Source organism: Eutrigla gurnardus (assembly GCF_963514095.1).
Source record: "Eutrigla gurnardus genome assembly, chromosome: 3".
Lineage (NCBI taxonomy): Eukaryota > Metazoa > Chordata > Actinopteri > Perciformes > Triglidae > Eutrigla > Eutrigla gurnardus.
In genome coordinates, this window is record NC_139917.1 from 11,270,159 (window position 1) to 11,281,345 (window position 11,187).

Consider the following 11,187-nt stretch of genomic DNA (forward strand, 5'->3'; position numbering starts at 1 on the left):
GGTGAAATTCATATCTGAAGTGTCGTAGTAGTGTTTAGAAGAGTAGACTACGAATGACACAATGGGAGAGTTATGGATTTAGAATTGATTCAATCAAAAATAAAATGTTTCATCAAGTTTGAGACCTTTGTCTGTAAAGTAGGAATCCATGATCAAAGCACAACACATATTGTACATGGTGCACCTTTACTGGCTCTATGAAAAGATTTTTGTGAAATAAGTAAATGATGTGTCATTTATTATTTATACATTTGAGGAAAATGTAATTTCCACATGGTTTATGTTAACTGCCAATGTGTTTCATCACACAAGACAGGTGTTTGAGTCATATGTCCTTTTAGTTTAGTCCACAAAAACTCTTGGGTAATGGGAACAGAATGATTGTGGTTTTGGTTCCATTATTTTTTTAAAGGCATTATTTACCATTTCTGTGAAATTACAGTTTCTTACATTCCTGTGTTTATGATTTCATTTCAAGATAAGTATACCTACCAATCATACAACAACAGAGTGGCACCATCTCAAACTGTTCCTCAAATTCAACAATGACTTGGACCTATAAAAGAAAGTCTGGCTGTATCTTCAAACTGTGTCCCGTCTCTGACTGAGAACATAGCCAATCATATTTTAAGATGATGGGATGCAACAATTAGATTTCAGGTTAGACCCAGGCCAGTACCTGGACACCTCTGGTTTAATCTGTACATTTCAACTTCAACTTCTGAATGGAAGTAAAAGCCTCGACTGAACCTTTGTCATTGTAAATCTCAAATGAAAAAAAATGATTTGGTCCTTCTAAAGAAGGGATTATTATGTCTTCAAAATTAATTTCAAAGGTGGAGTTTAAAACAAGAATTTATCATTTCTGAAGATCCTTGCTTAGCTTAAAAAAGGAGTAATCAGCTCTAGTCTCTGAGGCGAAAGTGTCAAACTATGGTAAGAGGCTGGAAACAAAGATGCTATGTTGTAAATTAGTATAAAAATAAATGTTCTTGCCACAGCAGATGGAAATAAATGTACCTTCATCAGCTCTCTTTCAGACACCATACCTCTGAGTCACACTGAACCTTATATGTGGTGAGTATTTCCTGTAAAACAACAGAGCATCAAAGGCTGCACAGTATCAAAGCGTGAAGCGTGGAAATGCACACAGGCACCTGTAGACAGCTAAAATTATAGCACCCGCTGCATTAGACCATGTTCCTGCCCCAGCGAAAAGACAAGCACGTTTGGTGGTTTCTGACACAAAGCTTTAAACACATCCTACCACCGCATCTCATGAGTCCACTGAGGCGATATGTGCACTCAGAAACTGTGAAAGTGTCGACAAATATACTTCTCACGCCAGACCCAGCTACAGAAAAAAATGTAGGGGGGGGGGGCATTACATTTTTTCAGGGGGGCAAAGTTTTTCAACCTACATTTTATCTGCTTCAGGCACAACAATGGCTTCGTGACCAGTGCTACGGTGCGGAGAAGTAATGTTCCTCTTACTAAAAAGGGGCAGTTCATCCCAAAATCTAAAAAACAAACAAAATAATGTAGTGCTGTGTCCATTTATGCAACTCGAGCATTTATTCAAGAAGACTGGCAACAAGGGTTGTGGCATGCAGATAGCACCATACAGCTTCACTTCTACTGGAAACAGAAGCACTGATGTCAACCTGAACACTGAAGTAAACATTCATACTGGGAGCGGTACAGCAGCTAGGGAGCTACCTCTCCTAGCATGAATGTTTACTCCAGTGTTACGGTTGACTTCAGTGCTGACGTTTCCAGTAGAAGTGAATATCGCTGCTTCTTGCTCGCTCCCGTTCGCATCCTCACTTCTTGTCCGCGTATTTTTGGGGGGAAAATACAGACATCCATACCGAACACCACAGCTAAATAACTTGTTACCCGCCCCCCCAACACCTGTAATTGGCCAGCACGTTTGTTCGTTGATTGGATTGGTTGAATTGTATGATCGACAAACTGAGATAGGAATAGAAGAGTGTTGGCCACTCCGAGGTAAAAAACAAAACCCAAATAATTTAAACAGCTTCCAGCCCAGGGCGGGCATGGCTGACTCTGTGAGCGGGCACGGCCCGCCAATGCCCGCCCATGTCGCCGGGACTGTCTCACGCTACTGTGTTTAGCTACAACATCAGATCTCCAAAATAACAACTTCAACTTGATCATTTTTTCTACAGAAGAGGTTGCGTTTAAGTTTGGCTGATCAAAAAATTCTGGTCATGTGCAGAACGCCAGATTCCATGACATTAGAGGTGCACCAGTTTCTGATTTATCCACATAGTTTGGTTTAGTCTCTGTACTTATGTGAGGTTCTATGGTCGAGCTCTGGGAGACCAAAGACTGCTATAATATATTTTGTCTCCATTTCTGATTCAGTGATGACAGGATGAAAATCTAAACGCTGATAGGCTTTTGCGTAACAAAACCCTATCAACTCGCACAAGTAAAATATTTGCCTCATTCTCATGACATCTCGGCATGGTCACTAAGAATAGCTAGGTGGCTAATGCTACTTTCGCCTCTCTTTTCTCTCTCATTCTGTTAGTAATGTTACTGTAATCACCATTCGTAATTATACCCGAAAAATTCCCATTTTCTCTGTATATTTTTGTAGGGATGGAAAGAAGACAGAACACTCTACAAATAGGGATGCACTGATACTAGGGGTGTCAATCTTTGGCTTCACAGCGATTCGATTCGATTAACGATACAGTAGTTGGCGATTCGATTCAAGGACGTTTTTTTTGGGTAACAATTCGATTCGATTCGATTCTGTAAACCACGATTCGATTCAGTAACTTGTAACCAAAATTTTATATCCATTAAATAAACATGCAATAATGCGAGTGAGACTATCTGTATTCTTCTGAAAGGTGAAAAAATAACATATTTATTCTATAAAAAAGTAAACCTGCATAATATTTTATGCTGAATACAAAAATGTAATTAAAATATCTATCCATCCATCCATCCATCCATTGTCTACCGCTTATCCTGTATTCAGGGTCACGGGGTAATTAAAATATGCTCGGTTATTTTTAACATTTTCAGTTAGCTGTAGCACGGTTAGCTGTAGTCACTGTAGTCACGTGAGTGTAGTCAGTGTAGTCACTGACTACACTGACTACACTGACTACTGACTGTAGTCAATGTAGTCACTGTAGCACGGTTTAAAGCCAGACTGGAATTTTTCATTGATGCCATGGAGAGTTAAAAATAATTGTAGCTGAACATAGACTACCTTCTCCAGAACCTTCGACAGAAACGGTAGCTTAGAGATAGGTCTAAAATTAGAAAGAACAGAAGGGTCTAGATTTTTCTTATTGATTAGAGGCTGTACTACAGCATGTTTAAAGGCAGCTGGGACACAGCCTGCACTGAGACAAGTGTTTATAAGAACAAGAACACTTGAGCCAACAGTATCAAACATTTCTTTGAGAAAGCGAGAGGGAATGCTATCAGAGGGGCAGTTCGTAGGCCGCAGACCCTTCACTATATCTGAAAGTGATGACAGCGACACAGGCTCAAACTGGTCAAAAACAGCAGGGCACATCAGTGTAACAACAAAATCGGGGGCAGCCAGGGCGTGTAACTTAGACCTGAGAGCAGAGATTTTTCCAATACAAAATTTAAGTCTTCACAAAGGGAAGCTGATGGCAGGATGGAAGGAACCTCACAGGGATTTACAAGAGAGTTTATAATGTTAAAGAGAACTTGAGGCTTGTGACTGTTTGTGAGGACAAGATTAGATAGATACTTTGTTTTAGCCTCTTTTACAGCTGTCTGATAGATGGATAAAGCGACCTTTAAGGCCTCTAAGGAGACATGGAGTTTGTCCTTCTTCCACTTTCTCTCAGCACGCCGACATGAGCGTCTGAGAGAGCAGGTGGAGTCATTCAACCAAGGCTCAGAAAGTGCTTTAGTGCGTCTGGATCTAAGAGGAGCAACAGAATCCAATATATTTTTACATATGGGGTTAAAACTGTTAAGACACTCCTCAGCGCTAAGATCACAGTTTTCATCTGAGATCCTACATTTGTTAAAAATAACTGAGAACTGGGATGCAGTTGAAGGGTTAAATGTACGTGAGCGGCGTACAGGAGCACACACCTTAGGCCTCAAACAGGGTATTGAAACAGTACACCAGCCATCCACGGACTCTGTCACTCAACTGTACCCGCCATCTCGTAAACCTCGGGACCCCCTAATCCCCCAAGTCACCTCAGTGCCTCATTATAATAAACCTCTTCCATCTTTCACCGGCCGCGTTTGCCTGTTGTTGAATACTAACAGGTCCATTCAAAATCCTCTTGTTTGTAAACATATCACATCATAATACAACATTACTGACTATGTCAACATGATTGAATGATTAAGTCTGACAACTATTTTAGAGAGTATTTGTGAATTGTGTGAAATTATGTGACAAAGAATATGACCAACTCACCCGCTACCAGACATTTAGTGTGGTCCCTGGTTTGACACATTGGATGTAGGAACGTGGAGTTTGACAGGCTGTGTCACTCGTTGTAGGTTACTGTTGTGATGTTCTGCTGTAAAGCATTTTGTAAAGCAATACAAGAATAATAACTTTACCTGAGAATCTAGAGGTGTAACGATTAATTCGATTAATCGATGAATCGATTGTCTATAGATCGAGTCCTATAGATTATACTAAATCGATCTGCTAAAATAAATAAATAGAATGAATCATTTTGGCTTCAACAATAATCGATATGAATGCATTTAATTGGATTAATCGTGATTCTTACTTATGATTAATGTTTTAATATGTTTAAGACACTCGCTCCCCTGCCAGCATGTTGTCTACTGAAAATAAATAACCAAGCATATTTTAATTACATTTTTGTATTTAGCATAAAATATTATGCAGGTTTACTTTTTTGTAGAATAAATATGTTATTTTTTCAGTCTCACTCGCATTATTGCATGTTTATTACTTGTTACTGAATCGAATCGTGGTTTACAGAATCGAATCGAATCGAATCGTTACAAAAAAGAAATTGTCCTTGAATCGAATCGCCAACTACTGTATCGTTAATCGAATCGAATCGTTGTGAAGCCAAAGATTCACACCCCTATGAGAATCATAACAGTTCGATTGACATCAGCGTAAATCAATACACACTGCACAGCTTGCTTCCACAGTCTTCTGTCTGAGCAGGCTAGTGACTAGGGGCCCTAGTTTCGTGGCGCAGCGCAGGGCGGCGCAGGGTGGCGGAGCCGGCGCAATGCAAGTTTCGACCAGCGCAGCCTTGCGCACCGTCAGTTTGGCAGTTTGGTGGATCGCCTGCGCCAAGATGGGTGTGGCGGCGCAGCAGGGGGAGGCGTCACAGATTCAGCTTGGCGTAGCGGAAGTTTCGTGGCAAAAAGCCTCGCCGAGACTGCGCTGAAAGCTCGCCAGCTCCAACCTGGTCTACTTTCGGCGCAAGGCGCAAGGCGTAAATAAAGTCCATTCATTCAATGTGAATCACAGCTGGCGGAGTGGAAGTTTGGCTGACTGCCCGCAGTGCGCACACGTCACCGAGACCTCACAGGCAGGTTTCCACAGTTCCAGGCACATTTAAATGCAATAAATAATCACAACAAACACTATTTAATGGAACTGATTGAATCAACACGTGAATTTATATCTATATAGATTGTCCCGTCACATCTGACGTCAGATCAAAGGCGGATGGCACGCGTAACGGAAACTCAGCCTCTCGGACCAAAACATCTCCCTCTCTCTCTCCTGTTTTTTATAATATGGGCATTGTTATAATTATGATACGCACAGCGTGTGATGCGCGTGGTGGGAGCGGCGGCGCTGCTTCTGTCATCGGGTTGTCAAGTGACGGAACTTGCACTGAACCTCCCCTAACGCATTAAAGGAGAGGAGAGGAGCTCATTTGATTGGTGAAGATCGGAATCGGCTGTATTAATCCCAGTCCACGCCTCATCTCCTCCTCGTCTCCCACTCACGCCTTCTTGTCCTCCCTCTTTCCCACTTGCGCCGGTGGGCGAGACGGGAGGTGTGCCTGCGCGAGCCTGCGCGGTGCACGAAACTTGCAAAGTCCAGGCGGACACACCCCGTCGGCGCGGCGCAGGTGCGCTGAAAGCTGACTGCGCCTGGTCTACGAAACTAGGGCCCTTAGAGTAAATCTGACACTTGCAGAAGAAAATTCAAAGGGTTATCTTTCAGGAATGCTCAGCTTTGTGCCTGTAGTCATAGGGGTTCAAAAACAGTAACCATTTTACTTTGGGTATGTCGTTTTCAGCCTTTTCTTCAAAAATAGGACGGCCATTCAAGAGTTAAGCACATATATTAAGGGCGGCACAGATATTATCCCGATAATCATAAAAATGGTCAAACATGTGCACCAAAACATACTGAAATAACTTCACATTTAGTTAGGAAACTAAATATTTGTATTGCATAACAGATGAGACACAATTGTTCATCCAAATTATCATAAACAAGATTATCATGAATCATATGGTCTCCCAGCATAAATGAATGATAAATATTTAAAAAATATTTTGTATCCAGAATTGGTTAAATCAGGATCATTTTTATTTTTCCATCCATCATAATAGTGAACTAAACATCTATTACAGCATTTACTCATGACAATATTTACCATGAACAAAAATTGTGATTAAAAAAACCTATATCGTCTCATTCCTAGTTACCATACTACTGCAGCCAAAAAATATGCCCGAAGACGTATAAACGCCTGGCAAAGTACTCTAAACTGCATCTGTGGTATTTACCGATAGAGTCGGTTGCCTTCAGGACAACATTTGGCCATGATGACATACACTCAAGTGGCGTTCACACCAAGCATCTGTTGAGCCGCCAATTTTTCATCATTGATGGCTTAAATAACCCCTATTGCTGCTTTGTACATGTTTTGGAAGTCTCAGATACCCTGGCTAATCAAACAGCATCCCGTCTGAGTTCAGAGGTGCGCGGTGAGTTTGACATACGCTATATTCATTTTGAATAACAAGGCACATCAAGGAATACTTTACCCATTTGCATTAAGCATTGTATCGTTAGAAACCCGGAAGTATTTTTGAATGGTCGTGCATCATTCCCTCATTTTCCCCAGAGATGGGAGATCTCCGTATTTCTCTTCTGAAAAAAGAGTCTCCGATGATGCAAATATTGTCATTTTGTGTCATCGGAGGCTGCTTAGGTTAGAGGGGGTAAGACGACAACACTAGTACCTAATGTTTTCAACCAGTCTATAGGGGGCGGACCCCACTAATGCCCAAGTTATGCTTCCGCGTTGACACAACGCAAGGGGGCTTACGGACCCATTATGTCCTTGTGGACCCCCCTTACGTCCACCGCAAGGGCCTGACGTGCACCTCCCAAAAATCCTAGACATGCGTCAAGGCGACGCAGCACCGACGCAGCACCAACGCAGCGGCATTGGCTGTGATTGGTCGGCTAACTACATCCGCTGGAGACCGCTTTTTCGGTTTCCACTCATAAACACCGCCATTTTTAAAAGTCTCAATCGAAAATCACGATCTCCAACGCCAGCAGTCTCTCTGTATCGGTCTCCATCCAGCCGGAAGGTAAACAAATAGGCTATAACGAGGCTAACGACGATATACGTCACAAGAGTCTCAGTCAGTCGGTCAGTCTTAAGAAAAAAACATAGCGCCCTCTACCGATGTGGCATTGAATTGCATTTCGGCACGTAAACCCAACGCAGAACCATCACGGTCTCACAACTGTCCAAGCAACTGCGTGGCCATTGCGTGATCACTACGCGGAAGCATAACCAAGGCTTAAGGCTACAGACCTAGTACAGATCAGTGGTGGGACCTCACAGCAGACTCGGGGTGCGGAACTGGACCGGTCATTTTAGAATAAAAATGCTGCTCTGCGCTCCAAAATCCACTGGCCGCCTGTCAGTCTGGGCTCGCTACCACCAGTCGTTCTGCAATCGGCACCACCGGTTGGTCGGTAATCGCCACCACTGGTCGGTCCGCATCAGTGGGAGTGGCCTGCGAAACTGTGCATTGTGGAAGTTGTTGTCTTCCATCCACATGCGCCAAAAAGTCAGTCTGCCTTTTCTCGGTCAAGAAGGCTCGAAATAAATTTTACATTTCAACTACATATATTGGCTGCACGGTGGTGTAGTGGGTAGCATTCTCGACTCACAGCGAAAGGACCCCGGGTTCGATTCCCGGGTCGGCCCCGGATTCCTTCTGTGTGGAGTTTGCATGTTCTCCCCGTGTAAGCGTGGGTTCTCCTGGATTCTCCGGCTTCCTCCCACAGTCCAAAGACATGCAGGATGGGGATAGGTTAATTGATGACTCTAAATTGCCCGTAGGTGTGAATGTGAGTGTGAATGGTTGTTTGTCTCTACATGTCTCCTTGTGATAGACTGGCGACCTGTCCAGGGTGTACCCTGCCTTCGCCCAATGATAGCTGGGATCGGCTCCAGCCCCCCGTGACCCTGAACACAGGATAAGCGGTAGAAAATGGATGGATGGACTACATATATCACCCACTTTCAATACAGATTAATGTTTTCACTGGTGAAGTAGTGCTTTAGCTACAGCAGTATAAAATAACTTTTAAAAAGCTTGTTTTGTCAATTGTGGTCGGATCGATAGGCTATGTTAATGCTAATGTACACTCAACAAAAATATAAACGCAACACTTTTGTTTTTGCTCCCATTTTTCATGAGATGGACTAAAAGATCTAAAATTCATTCCAGATACACAATATTACCATTTCTCTCAAACATTGTTCACAAATCAGTCTAAATGTGTGATAGTGAGCACTTCTGCTTTGCTGAGATAATCCATCCCACCTCACAGGTGTGCCACATCAAGATGCTGATCTGACATCATGATTAGTGCACAGGTGTACCTTATACTGTCCACAATAAAAGGCCACCCTGAAATGTGCATTTTTTTGCTTTATTGGGGGTCTGGGGACTCAGAACCAGTCAGTATCTGGTGTGACCACCATTTGCCTCATGCAGTGCAACACATCTTCTTCGCATAGAGTTTATCAGATTGTCAATTGTGGCCTGTGGAATGTTGGTCCATTCCTCTTCAATGGCTGTGCGAAGTTGCTGGATATTAGTGGGAACTGGTACACGCTGTCGTATACGCCGGTCAAGCACATCCCAAACATGCTCAATGGGTGACGTGTGAACTGGGACATTTTCAGCTTCCAAGAATTGTGTACAGATCCTTGCAACATGGGGCCGTGCATTATCTTGCTGAAACATGAGGTGATGTTCATGGATGTATGGCACAACAATGGGCCTCAGGATCTCATCACGGTATCTCTGTGCATTCAAAATGCCATCAATAAAATGCACCTGTGTTCTTCGTCCATAACAGATGCCTGCCCATACCATAACCCCACCACCACCATGGGCCACTCGATCCACAACATTGACATCAGCAAAGCGTTCACCCACACGACGCCACACACGCTGTCTGCCATCTGCCCTGAACAATGTAAACCGAGATTCATCCGTGAAGAGAACACCTCTCCAACGTGCCAGACGCCATCGAATGTGAGCATTTGCCCACTCAAGTCTGTTACGGCGACGAGCTGGAGTCAGGTCAAGACCCCGATGAGGACGACGAGCATGCAGTTGAGCTTCCCTGAGACGGTTTCTGACAGTTTGTGCAGAAATTGTTTGGTTATGCAAACCAATTGTTTCAGCAGCTGTCTGAGTGGCTGGTCTCAGACGATCTTGGAGGTGAACCTGCTGGATGTGGAGGTCCTGGGCTGGTGTGGTTACACGTGGTCTGCGGTTGTGAGGCCGGTTGGATGTACTGCCATATTCTCTGAAACGCCTTTGGAGACGGCTTATGGTGGAGAAATGAACATTCAATGCATGAGCAACAGATCTGGTTGACATTCCTGCTGTCAGCATGCCAATTGCACGCTCCCTCAATGCTTGTGGCATCTGTGGCATTTTGCTGTGAGACAAAACTGCACATTTCAGAGTGGCCTTTTATTGTTGGCAGTATAAGGCACACCTGTGCACTAATCATGATGTCAGATCAGCATCTTGATGTGGCACACCTGTGAGGTGGGATGGATTATCTCAGCAAAGCAGAAGTGCTCACTATCACACATTTAGACAGATTTGTGAACAATGTTTGAGAGAAATGGTAATATTGTGTATCTGGAATGAATTTTAGATCTTTAAGTCCATCTCATGAAAAATGGGAGCAAAAACAAAAGTGTTGCGTTTATATTTTTGTTGAGTGTAATTCAACACAACATTCCCAAGTATATTGATCATGTTATTTTCCAGGTTTTGAATGTTGTTTAACATGAGAAAAGCCTCTCACAGTAGTACTACATAACGTCAACGTTACACCAACATTGATCTATCAAGGCTGGATCACTACTATGGAAGTGGACTTTTAGCCACGCAACATGCTAACTCTAACTTTATCAAGCAATTCGCCAAGATAAACGGTAAAACAACATAAAAGTGGCAAAACATACAGCTTTAATGTCTGTGGTTGAGTCAGGGATAGTTAGCATCAAGCTTTATCCACAGGTTAGAGGCGAATCCAGATTAGTAGTGACCCATGTTGACAAGGCTGTCTTCAGTGAAATGATAATGATTTACACACAAACATTTTCCAAAGTAGGCACATTTCCATCAGATATTAAGTGACTCCACTGGGTCGTGACGTCCTCTGACAATGCAAGTATATGCAGGCTTTTGTTTTGAGTATTGCAGCCAACAGAGGAAATAGCGTGTTTGGCATTCATGCAATAGAATTTACAATGGTCACATCTGACGTCAGATCAAAGGCAGATGGCACGCGTAACGGAAACTCAGCCTCTCGGACCAAAACATCTCCCTCTCTCTCTCCTGTTTTCTATAATATTGGCATTGTTATTATTATGATACGCGCGCACAGTGCGTGATGCGCGTGGTGGGAGCGCCGGCGCTGCTTCTGTCATCGGGTTGTCAAGTGACAGAACTTGCACTAAACCTCCCCTAACGCATTAAAGGTGAGGAGAGGAGCTCATTTGATTGGTGAAGATCTGTATCGGCTGTGTTAATCCCAGTCCACGCCTCTTCTCCTCCTCGTCTCCCACTCATGCCTTCTTCTCCTCCCTCTTTCCCACTTGCGCGGGTGGGAGTGACGGG